Here is a 23371-nt window from a genome sequence, read left to right on the forward strand (position 1 = left end):
TATCAGAGAATGTGCTCCGCATTATATACTCACTATCAGAGAATGAGCTCTGCACTGTACACTCACTATCAGAGAATGGGCTCCGCATTATATACTCACTATCAGAGAATGCGCTCCGCATTATATACTCACTATCAGAGAATGCGCTCTGCATTATATACTTACTATCAGAGAATGCGCTCCGCATTGTATACTCACTATCAGAGAATGCGCTCCGCATTATATACTCACTATCAGAGAATGCGCTCCGCATTGTATACTCACTATTAGAGAATGCGCTCCGCATTGTATACTCACTATCAGAGAATGCGCTCCGCATTGTATACTCACTATTAGAGAATGCGCTCCGCATTATATACTCACTATCAGAGAATGCGCTCCGCATTATATACTCACTATCAGAGAATGCGCTCCGCATTATATACTCACTATCAGAGAATGCGCTCCGCATTATATACTCACTATCAGAGAATGCGCTCCGCATTATATACTCACTATCAGAGAATGCGCTCCGCATTATATACTCACTTTCAGAGAATGCGCTCCGCATTATATACTCACTATCAGAGAATGCGCTCCGCATTATATACTCACTTTCAGAGAATGCGCTCCGCATTATATACTCACTATCAGAGAATGCGCTCCGCATTATATACTCACTATCAGAGAATGCGCTCCGCATTATATACTCACTATCAGAGAATGCGCTCCGCATTATATACTCACTATCAGAGAATGCGCTCCGCATTATATACTCACTATCAGAGAATGCACTCCGCATTATACACTCACTATCAGAGAATGCGCTCCGTATTATATACTCACTATCAGAGAATGCGCTCCGCATTACATACTCACTATCAAAGAATGCGCTCCGCATTATATACTCACTATCAGAGAATGCGCTCCGCATTATATACTCACTATCAGAGAATGCGCTCCGCATTATATACTCACTATCAGAGAATGCGCTCCGCGTTATATACTCACTATCAGAGAATGAGCTCCACACTGTACACTCACTATCAGAGAATGCGCTCCGCATTATATACTCATTATCAGAGAATGCACTCTGCATTATATACTCACTATCAGAGAATGCGCTCCGCATTGTATACTCACTATCAGAGAATGCGCTCCGCATTATATACTCACTATCAGAGAATGCGCTCCGCATTGTATACTCACTATCAGAGAATGCGCTCTGCATTATATACTCACTATCAGAGAATGCGCTCTGCATTATATACTCACTATCAGAGAATGAGCTCCGCATTATATACTCACTATCAGAGAATGCGCTCCGCATTATATACTCACTATCAGAGAATGCGCTCCGCATTATATACTCACTATCAGAGAATGCGCTCCGCATTATATACTCACTATCAGAGAATGCGCTCCGCATTATATACTCACTATCAGAGAATGCGCTCCGCATTATATACTCACTATCAGAGAATGAGCCCCACACTGTACACTCACTATCAGAGAATGAGCCCCACACTGTACACTCACTATCAGAGAATGCGCTCCGCATTGTATACTCACTATCAGAGAATGCGCTCCGCATTATATACTCACTATCAGAGAATGCGCTCCGCATTATATACTCACTATCAGAGAATGAGCTCCGCATTATTTACTCACTATCAGAGAATGCGCTCCGCATTGTATACTCACTATCAGAGAATGCGCTCTGCATTGTATACTCACTATCAGAGAATGCGCTCCGCATTATATACTCACTATCAGAGAATGCGCTCTGCACTGTATACTCACTATCAGAGAATGCGCTCTGCATTATATACTCACTATCAGAGAATGCGCTCCGCATTACATACTCACTGTCAGAGAATGCGCTCCGCATTACATACTCACTATCAAAGAATGCGCTCCGCATTATATACTCACTATCAGAGAATGCGCTCCGCATTATATACTCACTATCAGAGAATGCGCTCCGCATTGTATACTCACTATCAGAGAATGCGCTCCGCATTGTATACTCACTATCAGAGAATGCGCTCCGCATTATATACTCACTATCAGAGAATGAGCTCCACATTATATACTCACTATCAGAGAATGCGCTCCGCATTATATACTCACTATCAGAGAATGCGCTCCGCATTATATACTCACTATCAGAGAATGCGCTCCGCATTATATACTCACTATCAGAGAATGCGCTCCGCATTATATACTCACTATCAGAGAATGCGCTCTGTATTTTGCTGTGATCGCCATGATGTCTATATTGAACAGAGGACCCAGAGCAAACCCACTCCATTTCCCGGGCAAGCGATCATGTCTGAATCTCCCCTATGTTTGTGTGTATACCAGGCATTCCCAACCACAGTCCTCAAGGCACACCAACAGTGCAGGTTTTAGTGATATCCAGGCTTCAGCACAGATGGTTTAATCAGAATCCCTCAGATCCTAATTAAGTCACCTGTGCTCAAGCCTCGATATCTACAAAACCTGCACTGTTGGTGTGCCTTGAGGACCATGGTTGGGAATGCCTGGTGTATACCCGTCACTGTGTAATGTTTGTGTACGCTGTCTGTACACACCTTTTTGTGTTAAGCCCTGTACACACGGGGCAGATATATTGCTCAGTTTCTCCTTTTCATCAGCGACCAGAGATGGTTGCTGATGAAAGGGAACCTCTGCCGGGGGAGCTGCAGAGGTAATCAGCTGACTAGCGATTAGAACGTGGCTGAAAACGGGAGCGCGCACCCGGCGATTTATCGCCGGGGCACACTCCAATCACATATTCCAGCGATTTCAGCCCCTATCGCCCCCGTGTGTACACAGCTTTACACTTCCATCTGCACTGATTTTCTTGGCTTGTGTTCTGAGCTGTGTAACATTCCTGTGATGCTGCTGTGTATAACCTCATCCCTCTAGGTAAATCACACCCACATATTATTTGCGCCGCTGGTTTGTGGATTAGCCGCAGCTGATTGCTGATTGCTGTGATTGTACTGTCCCATACATGTGAGGGGAGAGGTGACCAGAGTTCTAATGAACACATACTTGCCTACCTGACCCTCTCCATGTGGGAGAAAATGCTCTGTTCCTGGACTTCCCTGATAATATATGATTGCCATCACCTGTGGGGAGCTAGGTAATTGATAAGAAAGGTGTCACCACAGGTGCTGGCAATCATACATTACCAGGGAAGCCCAGGAGCAGAGCATTGTTCATGTGCGTGGGTCAGGCTGCAGGTGTACAGACATTGGACATGTGCGTGGGTCAGGCTGCAGGTGTACAGACATTGGACATGTGCGTGGGTCAGGCTGCAGGTGTACAGACATTGGACATGTGCGTGGGTCAGGCTGCAGGTGTACAGGCATTGAACATGCGCGTGGGTCAGGCTGCAGGTGCACAGACATTGTTCATGTGCGTGGGTCAGGCTGCAGGTGTACAGACATTGGGCATGTGCGTGGGTCAGGCTGCAGGTGTACAGACATTGAGCATGTGCGTGGGTCAGGCTGCAGGTGTACAGACATTGTTCATGCGCGTGGGTCAGGCTGCAGGTGTACAGACATTGTTCATGCACGTGGGTCAGGCTGCAGGTGTACAGACATTGGACATGTGCGTGGGTCAGGCTGCAGGTGTACAGGCATTGAACATGCGCGTGGGTCAGGCTGCAGGTGCACAGACATTGTTCATGCGCGTGGGTCAGGCTGCAGGTGTACAGACATTGGGCATGTGCGTGGGTCAGGCTGCAGGTGTACAGACATTGGACATGTGCGTGGGTCAGGCTGCAGGTGTACAGACATTGGACATGCGCGTGGGTCAGGCTGCAGGTGTACAGACATAGGACATGCGCGTGGGTCAGGCTGCAGGTGTACAGGCATTGGACATGGGCGTGGGTCAGGCTGCAGGTGTACAGACATTGTTCATGCGCGTGGGTCAGGCTGCAGGTGTACAGACATTGGGCATGTGCGTGGGTCAGGCTGCAGGTGTACAGACATTGGACATGTGCGTGGGTCAGGCTGCAGGTGTACAGACATTGGACATGCGCGTGGGTCAGGCTGCAGGTGTACAGACATAGGACATGCGCGTGGGTCAGGCTGCAGGTGTACAGACATTGGGCATGTGTGTGGGTCAGGCTGCAGGTGTACAGACATTGGACATGCGCGTGGGTCAGGCTGCAGGTGTACAGACATTGGACATGCGCGTGGGTCAGGCTGCAGGTGTACAGACATTAGGCATGTGCGTGGGTCAGGCTGCAGGTGTACAGACATTGGACATGTGCGTGGGTCAGGCTGCAGGTGTACAGACATTGGACATGTGCGTGGGTCAGGCTGCAGGTGTACAGACATTGGACATGTGCGTGGGTCAGGCTGCAGGTGTACAGACATTGGACATGTGCGTGGGTCAGGCTGCAGGTGTGCAGACATTGGGCATGTGCGTGTGTCAGGCTGCAGGTGTACAGACATTGGACATGTGCGTGGGTCAGGCTGCAGGTATTCAGACATTGGACATGTGCGTGGGTCAGGCTGCAGGTGTACAGACATTGGACATGTGCGTGGGTCAGGCTGCAGGTATTCAGACATTGGACATGTGCGTGGGTCAGGCTGCAGGTGTGCAGACATTGGGCATGTACGTGGGTCAGGCTGCAGGTGTACAGACATTGGGCATGTACGTGGGTCAGGCTGCAGGTGTACAGACATTGGACATGTGCGTGGGTCAGGCTGCAGGTGTACAGACATTGGACATGTGCGTGGGTCAGGCTGCAGGTGTACAGACACTGGACATGTGCGTGGGTCAGGCTGCAGGTGTACAGACATTGGACATGTGCGTGGGTCAGGCTGCAGGTGTACAGACATTGGACATGTGCGTGGGTCAGGCTGCAGGTGTACAGACATTGGGCATGTGCGTGGGTCAGGCTGCAGGTGTACAGACATTGGGCATGTGCGTGGGTCAGGCTGCAGGTGTACAGACATTGGGCATGTGCGTGGGTCAGGCTGCAGGTGTACAGACATTGGGCATGTACGTGGGTCAGGCTGCAGGTGTACAGACATTGTTCATGTGCGTGGGTCAGGCTGCAGGTGCACAGACATTGGACATGTGCGTGGGTCAGGCTGCAGGTATTCAGACATTGGACATGTGCGTGGGTCAGGCTGCAGGTGCACAGACATTGGGCATGTGCGTGGGTCAGGCTGCAGGTGCACAGACATTGGGCATGTGCGTGGGTCAGGCTGCAGGTATTCAGACATTGGACATGTGCGTGGGTCACGCTGCAGGTGTACAGACATTGGGCATGTGCGTGGGTCAGACTGCAGGTGTGCAGACATTGGACATGTGTGTGGGTCAGGCTGCAGGTGTACAGACATTGGACATGTGCGTGGGTCAGGCTGCAGGTGCACAGACATTGGGCATGTGTGTGGGTCAGGCTGCAGGTGTACAGACATTGGACATGTGCGTGGGTCAGGCTGCAGGTGTACAGACATTGGACATGTGCGTGGGTCAGGCTGCAGGTGTGCAGACATTGGACATGTGCGTGGGTCAGGCTGCAGGTGTACAGACATTGGACATGTGCGTGGGTCAGGCTGCAGGTGTACAGACATTGGACATGTGCGTGGGTCAGGCTGCAGGTGTACAGACATTGGGCATGTGTGTGGGTAAGACTGCAGGTGTACAGACATTGGACATGTGCGTGGGTCAGGCTGCAGGTGTACAGACATTGGACATGTGCGTGGGTCAGGCTGCAGGTGTACAGACATTGGACATGTGCGTGGGTCAGGCTGCAGGTGTACAGACATTGGACATGTGCGTGGGTCAGGCTGCAGGTGTACAGACATTGTTCATGTGCGTGGGTCAGGCTGCAGGTGTACAGACATTGGACATGTGCGTGGGTCAGACTGCAGGTGTACAGACATTGGACATGTGCGTGGGTCAGGCTGCAGGTGTACAGACATTGTTCATGTGCGTGGGTCAGGCTGCAGGTGTACAGACATTGGACATGTGCGTGGGTCAGACTGCAGGTGTGCAGACATTGGACATGTGTGTGGGTCAGGCTGCAGGTATACAGACACTGGACATGTGCGTGGGTCAGGCTGCAGGTGTACAGACATTGAGCATGTGCGTGGGTCAGACTGCAGGTGTGCAGACATTGGGCATGTGCGTGGGTCAGGCTGCAGGTATTCAGACATTGGACATGTGCGTGGGTCAGGCTGCAGGTATACAGACACTGGACATGTGCGTGGGTCAAGCTGCAGGTATACAGACATTGAGCATGTGCGTGGGTCAGACTGCAGGTGTGCAGACATTGGGCATGTGCGTGGGTCAGGCTGCAGGTATTCAGACATTGGACATGTGCGTGGGTCAGGCTGCAGGTATACAGACACTGGACATGTGCGTGGGTCAAGCTGCAGGTATACAGACATTGAGCATGTGCGTGGGTCAGACTGCAGGTGTACAGACATTGGACATGTGCGTGGGTCAGGCTGCAGGTATACAGACATTGGACATGTGCGTGGGTCAGGCTGCAGGTGTACAGACATTGGACATGTGCGTGGGTCAAGCTGCAGGTATACAGACATTGAGCATGTGCGTGGGTCAGGCTGCAGGTATTCAGACATTGGACATGTGCGTGGGTCAGGCTGCAGGTATACAGACACTGGACATGTGCGTGGGTCAAGCTGCAGGTATACAGACATTGAGCATGTGCGTGGGTCAGACTGCAGGTGCACAGACATTGGGCATGTGCGTGGGTCAGGCTGCAGGTATTCAGACATTGGACATGTGCGTGGGTCAGGCTGCAGGTATACAGACACTGGACATGTGCGTGGGTCAAGCTGCAGGTATACAGACATTGAGCATGTGCGTGGGTCAGACTGCAGGTGTACAGACATTGGACATGTGCGTGGGTCAGGCTGCAGGTATACAGACATTGGACATGTGCGTGGGTCAGGCTGCAGGTGTACAGACATTGGACATGTGCGTGGGTCAAGCTGCAGGTATACAGACATTGAGCATGTGCGTGGGTCAGGCTGCAGGTGTACAGACATTGGGCATGTGCGTGGGTCAGGCTGCAGGTGTACAGACATTGTTCATGTGCGTGGGTCAGGCTGCAGGTGCACAGACATTGGGCATGTGCGTGGGTCAGGCTGCAGGTATTCAGACATTGGACATGTGCGTGGGTCAGGCTGCAGGTATACAGACACTGGACATGTGCGTGGGTCAAGCTGCAGGTATACAGACATTGAGCATGTGCGTGGGTCAGACTGCAGGTGCACAGACATTGGGCATGTGCGTGGGTCAGGCTGCAGGTATTCAGACATTGGACATGTGCGTGGGTCAGGCTGCAGGTATACAGACACTGGACATGTGCGTGGGTCAAGCTGCAGGTATACAGACATTGAGCATGTGCGTGGGTCAGACTGCAGGTGTACAGACATTGGACATGTGCGTGGGTCAGGCTGCAGGTATACAGACACTGGACATGTGCGTGGGTCAAGCTGCAGGTATACAGACATTGAGCATGTGCGTGGGTCAGACTGCAGGAGTACAGAATCTGTCCCCCCAACTACTTCCTTCCTCCTGCTGTCGCTCATCTCTGCCCCCCCCCTCAACTAACTCCTTCCTCCTGTCATCTCTGTCCCACCCAACTACCTCCTTCATCCTCACTCTCATATATGTCCCCCCCAACTACTTCCTTCCTCCTGTCTCTCATATCTGTCCACCCCGTTTCTCCCTGTATTGCATATGTTCCCTTTTTACTTTCCCCATCAGTTTTTCAACTCTATCCCCATCTCCACACATCCCCCCCATTGATCACCTCAGTCCCTCTCACTCCCAGTCTTCCAGATTTTAATTTGTGCACCCTACCCCCAAGCTCCCTGTCTATAATCTCTGACACCCTCACCTCCCTGTATCACATCTCTGTCCCTTTCACCTTCTCTGCGTGTCTCTTTCCCCTTACCTCTTCTTTCAACTGTCTCTCATCTCTGTCCCCTCACACCTCCATCCCCTTGCCTGTCAGGCTGTGTCTGGCAGTCTGGCAGCCAATGAGAGCTGGGTTGTGATGGAGGGGTGGGACATCCCTGCAGTTAGACACACATCAACGGTGTTATAACAGATTCACTATTTATATTTCACAATATGAAGAAACAGAAACTACAGATATTAGATTAAAATATTAATTTTATCTAATTTCTAAACAGCTTAAGGTGCCCATCGGGCCGTGAAATCAGCCCAAATCGGCTCGGTTAGATGTCCCCTCAGGTCCAATGCGCGGTCCCGTGCGCATCGGACCCGAGCAGGTGGTCGGACCTTCTGGCCATCCAACCACCCATCCTGGGACCTCTAACGCGTGCAGTGGGGGGCGGGCTGCGGGGTACGGACAGCTGCTTGGGTGGCGGGTTGGGCAGCGGCGGCTGGACAAGACAGAACCAGTGTATGGGGGCCTTTAGAATCAAATTCAAGTAGAACATACCATGTTGCCAGGCAAGACGAGCAAATACATTTTTAGTGTTTCTATGCAGGGTAAATACTGACATATTTTGCATGTAGCACACAAATGTCAAACCGCTTTCTTTTTACGCAGCAATTTACCCATTTGTTTTTTTGTTTTTTCCACTTAACTAACAATGCAGAAAATGCCTCTAATTCCTGCTCAACTTTGAAATTGCCAACGCGGGAACTGTACTATAATATTGCTGCAGCCTCATTGTTATATAAATAACAGGATTTGCTCTTTAAAGATTTCTCTTCTATATAAAGACTTGACGGAGTTTGTCTCTAAATGTGCTTTGCCTGCCCTCCGTTTGTAGTCAAATCTGCATACACATCTCTGATGTGCTCCTAATTAACTGAACGAGCCCCTTTCTAGATGCTTGCTTCCATTTTACCTTTGAAGTGACAATTGTGAAGTTGCTGTGACAACCGGGCGGTATCAGAGGAACAGCAGGTGTCTTTAATTAGCGGGAATTGCAGCACATGACAGGGGTTAGTGGCTTCTGCCCAATGGCGCAAAGAGAACAGTCTCAGGGAACCTGTATGAAAATACTAACAGGAATGCCACAGATGGTGGAGAGTGGATATAAATAAAGTTATTGTTATGTCATAAACTTTACATCTTAAAATAGGGGTGTTCTGTTGGGGTTGGGTATAGGATGCCGGGAGCGAGGATACTGGCGGTCAGAATACTGATCCCGGCACCCCGACTGCTGTTATACCAACAGGTACGAGCATCTAAACCAGGTCTGTCCAATCTGCGGCCCTCCAGCTTTTCTGAAACTACACATCCCAGCAAGCCTTGCCACAGTTTTAGCATTTTCTAACAGCGATAGTGTGGCAGGGTATGCTGGGATGGGTAGTTTCACAATAGCTGGAGGGCCGCAGGCCTGATCTAAACTAAAAAGACTCTCTCTTTTTTGGGGCACTCTTGGTTAGTGATTACAAGTTGTAATCAATTGAAACAATAGTAGAAGTATATATTAGGGTATACGAATTATAACACAAGCTGGAGGATGATATAAAATGTAGCACCGCCTTTCAGAGAGAACTCCGTAATTTAATACAATATTCCACCCCAGGCGATAGGTATATCAAGCAGGGCAGCAGCCGCTTTTACACTTAAGGGTAACACTTATTCCGATTTTCACTGACTCCATAACGGGTAGGAATTCTCCCCCACAATACCCAGAAAAGCCCACCTTTACCAGGTGGCAGCTGACAATTGGAAAAGGGCCGCCTGTGAGAGGGGAAAGGAGACTTCCCAACCTCCAACCAGACAATCCCGCCATTGTTACGGGTATATAAAGTCGGTGGGAGGACCCATGCCCTGTGGGTACAGTCAGACTTCCTAATCCCCATTCTTCCTCCACCTCTCCCCTCTTTTTCCTTTTTTCTCTTTTTTCCTTTTTCTTCTTTTTTCTTTATTCTTCTTTCCCCTTCCTGACCTTCCCCCCCCCCACCTCTTTACCCCCTTCCTCCCCATTTTCCCTCTTTCCCCATTCCCTGTCCAATTGCATTGCGGGAGCACTTATAACATTAACTTCGTTTACCAGTTGTTCACTAGTACTAAGAAAATTTTTTAAGGCTGCTGACTATACGGCCGTTACACCAATACTCAACGTGTACATAATATATTCATGTCAACAGTACAGATGATTATGTTTATATCATAACAGCAAGATAGATTAATACGCTCTATTTGTACAAAACTCGAACTGTGCACTGTGATTAGAACTGTCTATCTCACTTTATTTTGTTCCATTTTGATTGTTACATCTTTGAGAGCATAACGCACATGTTAGATATCTGCATCTTGAAACTCATGTAGTACTCTTATAAATTTTGTTGCCTAAACTGTTATGATACATTGCATTCCTGCTGGCGCATATTTCATCCTTGCTGGCCAGTACAATGTTCCAAAGTATGACATAAATGTGAGATATCTGTATCCTTTCATGTAATATATTTCACTTTTGCTTTAGGTGTTATAATATATTTCATTGGCGCATATTTCATTTTTGCTGGCGAGTACACTGTTGAAAATATGATGCATATATGAGATATCTGCATCTTGAAAGTTAGGTAATACATTTCATTTTTGCCTAAACTGTTACAAAACATTTCTGAGATATCTGCATCGTGAAATTCATGTAATAGATTTCTTTTCTGCCTTAATTGTCATAAAATATTTCATTCTTGTTTGGCGATTTAAATGTAAGGCTTTTTATAAGCCTACACCTCCTCTGGTCTAGAAGAGATATAAGCAAAGCTCCTAGGTAGCTACAATTTGTAAGGTGAAAGTTACCCATCTGATACATTACTTTCTAAACAAGCAGACTCTGGATTTGTTACATTTTTAGAATTGTCTTGGAATCCCACTTGTTTAAGTAGAGAAATATATACTCATTGTGCCCAGACACATAGGGTGTGTTGCCAAACGAGGAGAACCTATGCCCACAGGGCATCCATATATCGGTGTGATAGTATATATGTTCTATGTTTGTGTGTGAACATCTATCTAACGTTTTTTGTGTCTAGTATAAATTTTAAACAAAGACTTTATAAAAGCTAATTTTTAACTTTATCATACCCTGGGATTGAAACATCCACCCCATCTCCCATGTGTTACTAGCATCTATATCAGCTAACCCCATCTAACTGACACCGTCCACACTTCGGAGTTCTCTCTGAAAGGCGGTGCTACATTTTATATCATCCTCCAGCTTGTGTTATAATTCGTATACCCTAATATATACTTCTACTATTGTTTCAATTGATTACAACTTGTAATCACTAACCAAGAGTGCCCCAAAAAAGAGAGAGTCTTTTTTCTTCTTGTTCTCATACATATTTACTCTCTAGGGTGCACCTCCACGCTACCTACCTTGTGATATCCTGTTTTTCAGGCCTCCTTGATTACTTTTGAATTGTGGATTATCTGAATTAACTAATATTACTCATATCTACTACTGTTTACCTGTGCACTGATCCGCTCCCCACTCTCCCCTTCCCCTCATAAACTGATCTAAACTAACCCCATCCCTACCTTCCTGCCTAACCCTAACTCTCCATCCCTGCAGCCTAACCCTAACTCTCCCTCCCCACAGCCTAACCCTAACTCTCCATCCCTGCAGCCTAACCCTAACTCTCCATCCCTGCAGCCTAACCCTAACTCTCCCTCCCCACAGCCTAACCCTAACTCTCCATCCCTGCAGCCTAACCCTAACTTTCCCTCCCCACAGCTTAACCCTAACTCTCCATCCCTGCAGCCTAACATTAACTCTCCATCCCCGCAGCCTAACCCTAACTCTCCATCCCCGCAGCCTAACCCTAACTCTCCCTCCCCGCAGCCTAACCCTTACTCTCCATCCCCACAGCCTAACCCTAACTCTCCATCCCCACAGCCTAACCCTAACTCTCCATCCCCACAGCCTAACCCTAACTCTCCCTCCCCGCAGCCTAACCCTAACTCTCCCTCCCCACAGCCAACCCTAACTCTCCCTCCCCGCAGCCTAACCCTAACTCTCCATCCCCGCAGCCTAACCCTAACTCTCCATCCCCGCAGCCTAACCCTAACTCTCCATCCCCGCAGCCTAACCCTAACTCTCTATCCCTGCAGCCTAACCCTAACTCTCCCTCCCCGCAGAGTAACCCTAATTTTCCCTCCCCGCAGAGTAACCCTAACTCTCCATCCACGCAGCCTAACCCTAACTCTCCATCCACGCAGCCTAACCCTAACTCTTCATCCCCGCAGCCTAACCCTAACTCTCCATCCCCGCAGCCTAACCCTAGCTCTCCATCCCCGCAGCCTAACCCTAGCTCTCCATCCCCGCAGCCTAACCCTAACTTTCCATCCCCGCAGCCTAACCCTAACTTTCCATCCCCGCAGCCTAACCCTAACTTTCCATCCCCGCAGCCTAACCCTAACTCTCCATCCCTGCAACCTAACCCTAACTCTCCATCCCCGCAACCTAACCCTAACTCTCCATCCCCGCAGCTTAACCCTAACTCTCCCCCTGTTGCCTAACCCTAACTCTCCATCCCTGCAGCCTAACCCTAACTCTCCATCCCTGCAGCCTAAACCTAACTCTCCATTACCGCAGCCTAACCCTAACTCTCCATCTCCGCAGCCTAACCCTAACTCTCCATCCCTGCAGCCTAACCCTAACTCTCCATTACCGCAGCCTAACCCTAACTCTCCATCCCCGCAGCCTAACCCTAGCTCTCCATCCCCGCAGCCTAACCCTAACTCTCCCCCCTGTTGCCTAACCCTAACTCTCCCTCCATGCAATCTAACAATTTCTCTCTCCCCTCAGCCTAACCCTAACTCTCCATCCCCGCAGCCTAACCCTAACTCTCCATCCCTGCATCCTAACCCTAACTCTACATCCCCGCAGCCTAACCCTAACTCTCCATCCCCGCAGCCTAACCCTAACTCTCCATCCCCGCAGCCTAACCCTAACTCTCCATCCCCGCAGCCTAACCCTAACTCTCCATCCCTGCAGCCTAACCCTAACTCTCCCTCCCCACAGCTTAACCCTAACTCTCCCCCCTGTTGCCTAACCCTGACTCTCCCTCCATGCAATCTAACAATTTCTCTCTCTCCCCTCAGCCTAACCCTAACCACCCCCACCCCCCGTGTGCCCTGCTATTTGTATATAGTATTTTGTGCTTTATATCTCCCTAAAGTCTTAGGGTGGAATTCTCTAACATCCGCGGCCGCACATCGCCGGCTACTGCAGATATAATTATCGCATATGTACTAACATATGTGATAATTATGGCAAAGGACAGCTCTTGCAATCTGGCCGGCGATGTGCAGCGGGTCCCGGCGGCTCTCCAGGTGGGCTCTCCTCCTCCCTGCACCAGGAAGAGCATTTACAGTGCAGGGAGGAGGAGGTCAGAGGGCAGTGCTGCCCAGACACAGGTGAGGGGGAGGGGGGGTCGGTGCTAGGCTGCGGGGGTCCGTACGACAGCTTGGGTGGCGTTAAGAAGCCCATAGGCCTGTATGGGGTATCGCCAGGCAAAACCAGCCATGTGGGGTTTCCTGCATATCAAAATGCAGTAAAAACCCAGATGACGGGGTTTTACCGCCTTTTTAATTTAGAGAATCCCGCCCTTATTGTGGCTGGAGTCCCGGCACACAGGATAAACTCGTAGCGCATTTGCCATGTTTTAATTGGGCGAATCGGTTATAGGCTCAATATACTATAAATGGACAAAGTTGTTTTAAATGCTACATGTAGTGCTCCATACCATACTTGCCTACTTTTGAAAAGTAGTTTCAGGGAGATTATGGTTGGTAGCAGAATTTTGCACAGCGCCCCATTGAGGGGGCGTGTCAACTTCCATATATGGAGAAATTGTGGAAAAAGATTGTGAACGTGGCACCTAGAAACATGGGTGTGTAATTAAAAATGACTTATATCTAAATGTAGATGAGCCCCAAAGCAGTTAGTAAGAGATAGTATACTTGGTAAAGTGCTGGGAAATGGTGCTGATGATTTAATGTAAATGTATCTATCTCTCATTCCTTTTTTCCCCAAAAATGTAACAGTGTAATGTGGGTTAGGTGAAATGAGGGAGATTTCTAGACTAATGAGGGAGAGAGGGAGATTGCTGCTAATTCAGGGAGTCTCCTGCAGAATGCAGGAGGGGAGGTAACTATGCTCCATACATGGTTGTAGAATCGCATTGAATGGACACAGTCCATTCTCACATAGCAAATGATATGATAATTAGCCATGTAGTGTGATTACAACGCCTTGTTTCCATGTTGTGTGTCTCTATGTAAAACAGGCTCACAGGTGTAAGGACGGGATTGTTGGGTATCAGAACATTATGTTGTTACTAAGAAGGTGATAGGATTCTGATAAGACAAACTGGTTTTAGCGCAAGGGAGGATGCAATTGAAATGCAAGTGGTATTTCCACCTACTGTATGAAGGAGACTGGGTATATGTCACATGTGTTGCACTTGGTAAAGGGAACTGGTTTGTGTTGTGCACAGTATATGTGTAAATGGCAGGGAAGCAGGAAATAGCTTTTAAGGTGCATAAACGTAAGGGGGTATTCTGATTCAATCGGGATGCGCGGAGGACCGCTTATTTATAAAGGTTTCTATGCGCATGAGCAGCTGCTGTGTGTCAATGATGTGGGTGTTCCCCCGCAGGCTGCGAATGGATATTTATGTAAAGCGAGGTCGAAGGGACGCATCTTGCTAATGGCGGGCCGCCGTACCACCATTCTCAAGGCGGGGTTAGGTTAACTCGCAAGGATGCAAAATTCACATCCGCGCGAATCAACAAGAATAACCCCCTAAATGAGATATTTGGGTTTAATATGATTTCCAAGTTATGAGTCAAATACAATATACCAAACCTCCCAACTGTCCCGATTACAGCCGGGCGGTCCTGCAAAATGCCGACTGTCCCACCGCCCACCCCGTGGGTCACAGTGAGCTTTATTATTACACTGCAATTTACATTTCAGATTCGACGCCTCTCCCAACTCTAACTCTCTCTGCACCTGTTACATCTGCCCCACCTGCAGCGCAGCAGTATGGTTTTGTATATTTTGAGAACAAATTTGCCCTGCGATCAGGTATGAATTAGGTTCCATGAGCAGAGTGCCAGATTCTGCACCCAGAATGAATTAAGGGGGTGGATTTATAAAAGCTTAGTGAGAGATAAAGTGGGGAGAGATAATCTACCTACCACCAACCAATCAGCAACTTACTCATGTTGAAGGTTGGTACCTTGGTGGAGAAGTACTAAGCATTGGAGCCCAGGAGCTGATTGGCTGATACATTACACACCACACAACCATCTACCTTTTAACTGCCATTTTTCAAACAGCCGGTAAAATGATCAGAAGCTTAATAACCCCCAAATCACTTATACTAAGCCTTGAAGTGGAGAGAGATAAAGCACCAGCTAATCTGCACCCAACTTCCATTTTACAGGCTGTGGTTGGTACTTTATCTCTTTCCAAGGCTGGGTACTTCCACCCCACAATGTGGTTGTAGTACTGTGTGCAGTGGCGTAACTATAGCCACGCAGCCCCCACGGTAGCGGGGAGGTGCTGAGAAGGTGTGGGCGCCGGGGGGGCGGGGGGGGGGAGGTGCTGTGGGGCTATAGTTAGCCGCTGCCGTCTGCCCCTGCCGCCGGCGAATCTTTCTTGTGGGTCCCAGCTGCTGCTGCTTATAAAAAAAGTGACATTCGGAAAATGGCTGCCCTCATACTGCAGACAGTTTTTGAGGATGCTAGAGGAGGTGGCGGCCTCCTCTAGCAACCTTAAAAATGGTCTGCAGTATGGGGGCAGCCATTTTCCGAATGTCACTTTTTTTTATAAGCAGCAGGAGCCGGAAGAGCTGGGACCCGCAAGACAGATGCGGCAGGAGGTACTACCCGCACGGGGTGTGTGTGTGTGTTAACCCTATGGGGGGTGTTTAACCCTATGGGGGGGGGGGGGGTTGTTAACCCTACTTGGGGAGGGGGGGCGCTGTCAACATTTTTTGGTAGGGGGGCGCATAATTAATAGTTACGCCACTGACTGTGTGCCCCATATTAATAACAGAGAGCAGAGCCAGCAAGGCCATTGGCGCCCCCTCCCCCCATATTTCAAATAGGGACGGTGCACCAATGAGGGGTGTGGTCTTCCTGGTAAGGGGTGTGGCCACACAACAGTTGTCCCACTCAAATGACACCACACAGTAGTGAAAACTTTAGGGTGCCATTGGTGTATTTACCTAGCGGCTGTGTTCACCACAGCCGCTCAGGGATACTGCCACTGCTCCTCAGCACTGTGGGGGGATATAAGGCACTCCTTTTGAGCGGCAGGACGACCTGTGCTATGTGCAGCCCACTTTTGGCACCCCCCTAGTAAAGACCCTGGCAGAGAGCATACTCCAGTAAAATCACGATCATGATGAATAGCTGCGGGTACCAGAGACACCTGCCACGCTGAAATTTGGACATTTTGGAACTATGATACATTCCTTGTGCAAACAGGTGTAATGGGCAGATAGGTAGTTTTCAATAATGGGCAATTAAAGGCGTTATCAGATTGGGTACGCGCCATAGTAATCATTTATGTTTCATAAGGTTGTCTAAAATGCTGAAAAGTAAAAAATCTGAAAAAACAAGTAAGTAAAAGAGGAATTAAATGCCAGATACTTTCAGTGAGAGTAAGCAATGGGCCCTACACACAGAGAGATTTGTGCCAGAGATTCAGCATGAGAGGTCTCCAATCTCTCAGGAGTGTGAAGGGCCCTATGGAGGCATTTTCTGAACGAATTTAGTACATTGCTCAGAAAATGCCCCTACATCGCTGTGTGTGTGTGGGGGGCATAGCGATAGCAATACGTGGCCCCGTGCGTATCCCCACGCGCCCGGCCGCCCGTACAGTATTAGTTTCAGCCCTGGATGGACTAAATTGTCCCACCTTTCATTTGCTAGAAGTGCCAGATGGCTAGTCCGGCCCTGCCTATACCGTGATACCATGCCACCCATACCAGCGTGGGCCCACACCTGTGGCAAGATACGGGCAACACTATACTTGCATTGGCGGAACTACAAACTTTGCATCCGCTTGCAAGCTCATGGCATTTTAATGCCATTTACACAAAGAATGCCCACGGTAGTGCCACATACATAATGCCCCCCGTAGTGCCAGATTGTATTAAGTGCAGTAATTGAGCCATTAATATCAACCAAGAAATAAACGCATTTGGTGAGCTGGTGCTGGATCCAACTTCGCGGTTACACACATTACGGTTGGCATGAGCTTGCACCGCATAGAATTATAACACTTCCGAGACATGCGACACAAAGACATAAGGGTACTCCGCACAGAGAGTCTCCCCCACAGGGCGGCTGTGAGACATCTGTCTCCCACCAATCTGTATTCCTGTCGGGTCACTGGTAACGTTACACAACAGTTATCTTCTAGAGGCGCACAGGGCCTGAGACAGATGTGGTTGTAGCACCAGATGTGGTTGTTGGGATCCTCCGATGATGAGGGACTACTGTTATCAAGGATGCTGGGACCCTGCAATGATGGGGGACTACTGCTACCAAGGACAATATGATCCTCCTATGATGAGGGACTACTGCTACCAAGGACAATAGGATCCTCCTATGATGAGGGACTACTGCTACCAAGGACAATAGGATCCTCCTATGATGAGGGACTACTGCTAACAAGGACAATAGGATCCTCCTATGATGAGGGACTACTGCTACCAAGGACAATAGGATCCTCCTATGATGAGGGACTACTGCTACCAAGGACAATAGGATCCTCCTATGATGAGGGACTACTGCTACCAAGAACAATAGGATCCTCCTATGATGAGGGACTACTGCTACCAAGGACAATGGGATCCTCCTATGATGAGGGACTACTGCTACCAAGGACAATGGGATCCTCCTATGATGAGGGACTACTGCTACCAAGGACAATGAGATCCTCCTATAATGGGGGAATACTGCTACCAAGGACAATGGGATCCTCCTATGATGGGGGAATACTGCTACCAAGGACAATGGGATCCTCCTATGATGGGGGAATACTGCTACCAAGGACAATGGGATCCTCCTATGATGGGGGAATACTGCTACCAAGGACAATGAGATCATCCTATGATGAGGAAGAAAAAACTGGAGTGAAGGTTAACGTGGTGCTCAGTGACTTGAAGTTCGCCCTTATGCCGTATAGATTTATGCCCATATGAAGAGCGCCTAGTATCTGAGTCCGATTTGTATATACTGTATCCTATGATGAGGGACTACTGCTACCAAGGACGCTGGGATCCTCCTATGATGAGGGACTACTGCTACCAAGGACTCTGGGACCCTGCGATGATGGTGGGACTTCTGCTACCAGGGACGCTGAGACCCTGCAATGAAGGGGGACTACTGCTGCCAAGGACACTGGGACCCTGCAGTGAGTGGGGACTACTGCTGCCGCTGCCAAGGACAATGGGACCCTGCAATGAAGGGGGACTACTGCTGCCAAGGACGCTGGGACCCTGCAATGATGGTGGGACTACTGCTGCCAAGGACGCTGGGACCCTGCAATGATGGTGGGACTACTGCTGCCAAGGACGCTGGGACCCTGCAATGATAGTGGGACTACTGCTGCCAAGGACGCTGGGACCCTGCAATGATAGTGGGACTACTGCTGCCAAGGACGCTGGGACCCTGCAATGATAGTGGGACTACTGCTGCCAAGGACGCTGGGACCCTGCAATGATGGTGGGACTACTGCTGCCAAGGACGCTGGGACCCTGCAATGATGGTGGGACTACTGCTGCCAAGGACGCTGGGACCCTGCAATGATAGTGGGACTACTGCTGCCAAGGACGCTTGGACCCTGCAATGATGGTGGGACTACTGCTGCCAAGGACAATAGGATCCTCCTATGATGAGGGACTACTGCTACCAAGGACAATAGGATCCTCCTATGATGAGGGACTACTGCTACCAAGGACAATAGGATCCTCCTATGATGAGGGACTACTGCTACCAAGGACAATAGGATCCTCCTATGATGAGGGACTACTGCTACCAAGGACAATAGGATCCTCCTATGATGAGGGACTACTGCTACCAAGGACAATAGGATCCTCCTATGATGAGGGACTACTGCTACCAAGGACAATAGGATCCTCCTATGATGAGGGACTACTGCTACCAAGGACAATGGGATCCTCCTATGATGAGGGACTACTGCTACCAAGGACAATGGGATCCTCCTATAATGGGGGAATACTGCTACCAAGGACAATGGGATCCTCCTATGATGGGGGAATACTGCTACCAAGGACAATGGGATTCTCCTATGATGGGGGAATACTGCTACTAAGGACAATGAGATCATCCTATGATGAGGAAGAAAAAACTGGAGTGAAGGTTAACGTGGTGCTCAGTGACTTGAAGTTCGCCCTTATGCCGTATAGATTTATGCCCATATGAAGAGCGCCTAGTATCTGAGTCCGATTTGTATATACTGTATCCTATGATGAGGGACTACTGCTACCAAGGACGCTGGGATCCTCCTATGATGAGGGACTACTGCTACCAAGGACTCTGGGACCCTGCGATGATGGTGGGACTTCTGCTACCAGGGACGCTGAGACCCTGCAATGAAGGGGGACTACTGCTGCCAAGGACACTGGGACCCTGCAGTGAGTGGGGACTACTGCTGCCGCTGCCAATGACACTGGGACCCTGCAATGAAGGGGGACTACTGCTGCCAAGGACGCTGGGACCCTGCAATGATGGTGGGACTACTGCTGCCAAGGACGCTGGGACCCTGCAATGATGGTGGGACTACTGCTGCCAAGGATGCTGGGACCCTGCAATGAAGGGGGCTACTGCTCAGAGGCGTAACTATAGCTCCGCAGCCCCCGCCGTGGCGGGGAGGCACAGAGAAAGTGTGGGCGCCGGGGGGGGGCTGCGGGGCTATAGTTACCCGCTGCCGTCTGCCCCTGCCTGGTCGCATCTGCGGTGTCCGTGTCCCGACTCTCTCCCGGCGCCGGCTCCTGCTGCTATGAAAACTGACACTTAGAAAATGGCTGCCCCCATATTGCAGACAGTTTTGGCACCCATTTTCTAAGAGTCACTTTTTGTTATCAGCACTGCAGGAGCCGGCGCCGGGAGAGAGTTGGGACCGGGACCGTGACCACAGTGCGGCCGGGCAGGTACGGGCATGGAGGGGGTCGCCAAGGGGAGGGGGATGGGGGTGCCGAAAATTTTCGGCGGGGGGGCGTAAAGGAGGTAGTTACGCCTCTGCTACTGCTTCTGATTCCTTGTTAGAGAGACTAACGAGACATTGTCCAGATGTTATTATCCTATTTCCCTAAAGCAAAGTGACTACATTTTATATTTCATTATGGCTAATTTAGATTGTTGAGAGTCTCTGAGGTTTTAGTTTCTGCTGTTTTATTAGTATTTTATAAACGAATGCTGTGAGAATATTTCAATTCTATAGAGAGGAAGTAAAATATTCTCAGTCTGCTTTTGTTATTTGCCTGTATCTAATAAATGCGAGGTGATAGAGAAAATCCGATTCTTCGACTGAAATCAGCAACCCTAAATTAGGCAAAACACGTATTCCCATTCCGGACACAGAGCTTCCTTCTCTCCGCCCGAATCTGAGATCTAAGCATACATAGTATTATGTCATGTCCTCATACCTGATTCCTGGAGGAACACGCTGTGTGTATTGTGGGTGTATGCAGTATATATTTAACCTGTGATAACATAAATAACAATATGTAGTCATTAATCACTTGTATTATTCATTTATTATTCACTGACTCACAGGAACACGTTACTAAGAATATACCGTCTTATGGGTGTGTTATGGGACGGCCATGGGCGTGATCCTTGTAGTGGTTGTTAGATTGGGCGCTTTATTGCTTACACTGGTGGCCATGCACTGACCGGAGATTCTGCAAGTTTTGATGGTCAGACCGATGGGACGTACAAAGTGGTATTTTACATAGACAGATGCACACAGTTGGAACCACTACAAAAGCGGCCATCCTCTCCTGTTTGTGGCTCCATTCTCTGCTGTGACAGGCAGAGCAAAGGTGGGAGCCAGCGTCTGTGAGCAGCCAGAGTGTCTAAAAAGTCCACAGGCTGATCATCCTGATCAAAACACGGGGGAGGGCTTCACGGGTGTTGGGGGCGGGACTATGCTCTTTGTCTCGGCCCCTTGGGGAAAAAAGAAAACCAGATCTATTAATTTATGCTTGGTATGTTCTCCCCCATCAATGGCAAAACTTTTGTATATCGGCCATAAACCATCGATGATTTCAAATTCTTAGTCTGGAACCAGACATCATGTTTATGCGTTTATAGGCAGTGGAGCTTACTGGGAATTTCCTACTGTGCCCCTGTGGGACAGTCTGACGTTGATCTTAGGGGTGCAGAGAAAAAAATGCTGATTCTATAGGGTGCCATGATTCGAGAAAGTTTGGGAATCATTGCGCTATATTGATTGTTCTGACACCTACTGGTCATGTAGCGTAATAACAGTGGCATTTGTAGCATTAATCAATAGCATGGAGAAGGGTGCAGCTATATGAAACTTTTGTTTAAAAAACAAAATAAGGATCTTCCCAGCACCCTGAGTAATGCGCTTTGTACCAATTTATCTGGTAATCCAGAAGAAAACTAATTAGCACTAATTCATATTTTCCTGTAATGAGGAGACTGCTCCTGAGCGGTGCTGGCTCGTGTCCTTGGTCGCCGGACGGATTATAACCCGCATGCACGGAAAGCTGTTTAGCTGAAACTATTGTGACAATTAATCTTGTGCTGGGAGACATGGAATTGCATTACTTCCCAATCATTCCGGGGTAACATGCCAAGACCCGATGCCAGCCAGTAATCAGGACAAATGTCGGCTCTTGTCTAATTACATTAGATGTCGCGTAATGTCAGATGTACAGGATAAATGATCATCTACACAGACTGTGGACACAATGTTACAGCGGACTGTAGACAATTCCTTCTGGAAGTAAGGCAGGTACTCCTATCTGGAAGTAAGGCAGGTACTCCTATCTGGAAGTAAGGCAGGTACTCCTATCTGGAAGTAAGGCAGGTACTCCTATCTGGAAGTAAGGCAGGTACTCCTATCTGGAAGTAAGGCAGGCACTCCTATCTGGAAGTAAGGCAGGCACTCCTATCTGGAAGTAAGGCAGGCACTCCTATCTGGAAGTAAGGCAGGCACTCCTATCTGGAAGTAAGGCAGGCACTCCTATCTGGAAGTAAGGCAGGCACTCCTATCTGGAAGTAAGGCAGGCACTCCTATCTGGAAGTAAGGCAGGCACTCCTATCTGGAAGTAAGGCAGGCACTCCTATCTGGAAGTAAGGCAGGCACTCCTATCTAAAAGTAAGGCAGGCACTCCTATCTGGAAGTAAGGCAGGCACTCCTATCTGGAAGTAAGGCTGGCACTCCTATCTGGAAGTAAGGCAGGTACTATCTAGAAGTAAGGCAGGTACTCCTATCTAGAGGTAAGGCAGGTATTCCTATCTAGAGGTAAGGCAGGTACTCCTATCTAGAGGTAAGGCAGGTACTCCTATCTAGAGGTAAGGCAGGTACTCCTATCTAGAGGTAAGGCAGGTACTCCTATCTAGAAGTAAGGCATGTACTCCTATCTAGAGGTAAGGCAGGTACTCCTATCTAGAAGTAAGGCATGTACTCCTATCTAGAGGTAAGGCAGGTACTCCTATCTAGAAGTAAGGCAGGTACTCCTATCTAGAGGTAAGGCAGGTACTCCTATCTAGAGGTAAGGCAGGTACTCCTATCTAGAGGTAAGGCAGGTACTCCTATCTAGAGGTAAGGCAGGTACTCCTATTTAGAGGTAAGGCAGGTACTCCTATCCAACAGAAAGGCAAATACTCTTATTTAGAAATAGTATGACACGCGCACACCTGCAACTAGAGAAGCATTCTGGGAATTCATCCTCCGGCAGCACACCTGTGATGTTTTTTCCTGGCCTCGTGATAATCACCAGCTGACCATGTGACTTGTGACAAGTATGTAAATGAGGGTAATTATATGACATAGCGATGACCAATTCATGCTCATTACAGTCACCGGACGTCTGCTGTCTGTCTGCCTCTTTCTGTGGCCTGTAGCCATACCTGCCAGTGCCAACAGTCCCAATTACACCTCCATAGGTGTAAGTGGCCCTTCAGAGTGATGCATACTGGGTGTGGTCTAATATATGACAGTTGTCCCGGCAGGAATGCTGGCAGACACGTGAGAATGTTCCGGGTGTTCTTCTGTGTTTAGTGCAGAGATAATTACAGAGTGACAGTAATACGGTATTGTACTTGAACTTGCAACATTGGAAGCGGTAGGAAAAGCAGCGC

General features: G+C 48.9%; 1 protein-coding gene across 2 annotated transcripts in view; it reads left to right on the forward strand.

Moving 5' to 3' along the window:
- Positions 1 to 23371, forward strand: part of PAQR8 (progestin and adipoQ receptor family member 8) — a 69069-nt gene that overhangs the window by 1817 nt on the left and 43881 nt on the right. The gene's annotated exons all lie outside the window — the stretch shown is intronic.

This window comes from Crinia signifera, chromosome 3 (assembly GCF_055691185.1).
Source record: "Crinia signifera chromosome 3, ASM5569118v1, whole genome shotgun sequence".
NCBI lineage: Eukaryota > Metazoa > Chordata > Amphibia > Anura > Myobatrachidae > Crinia > Crinia signifera.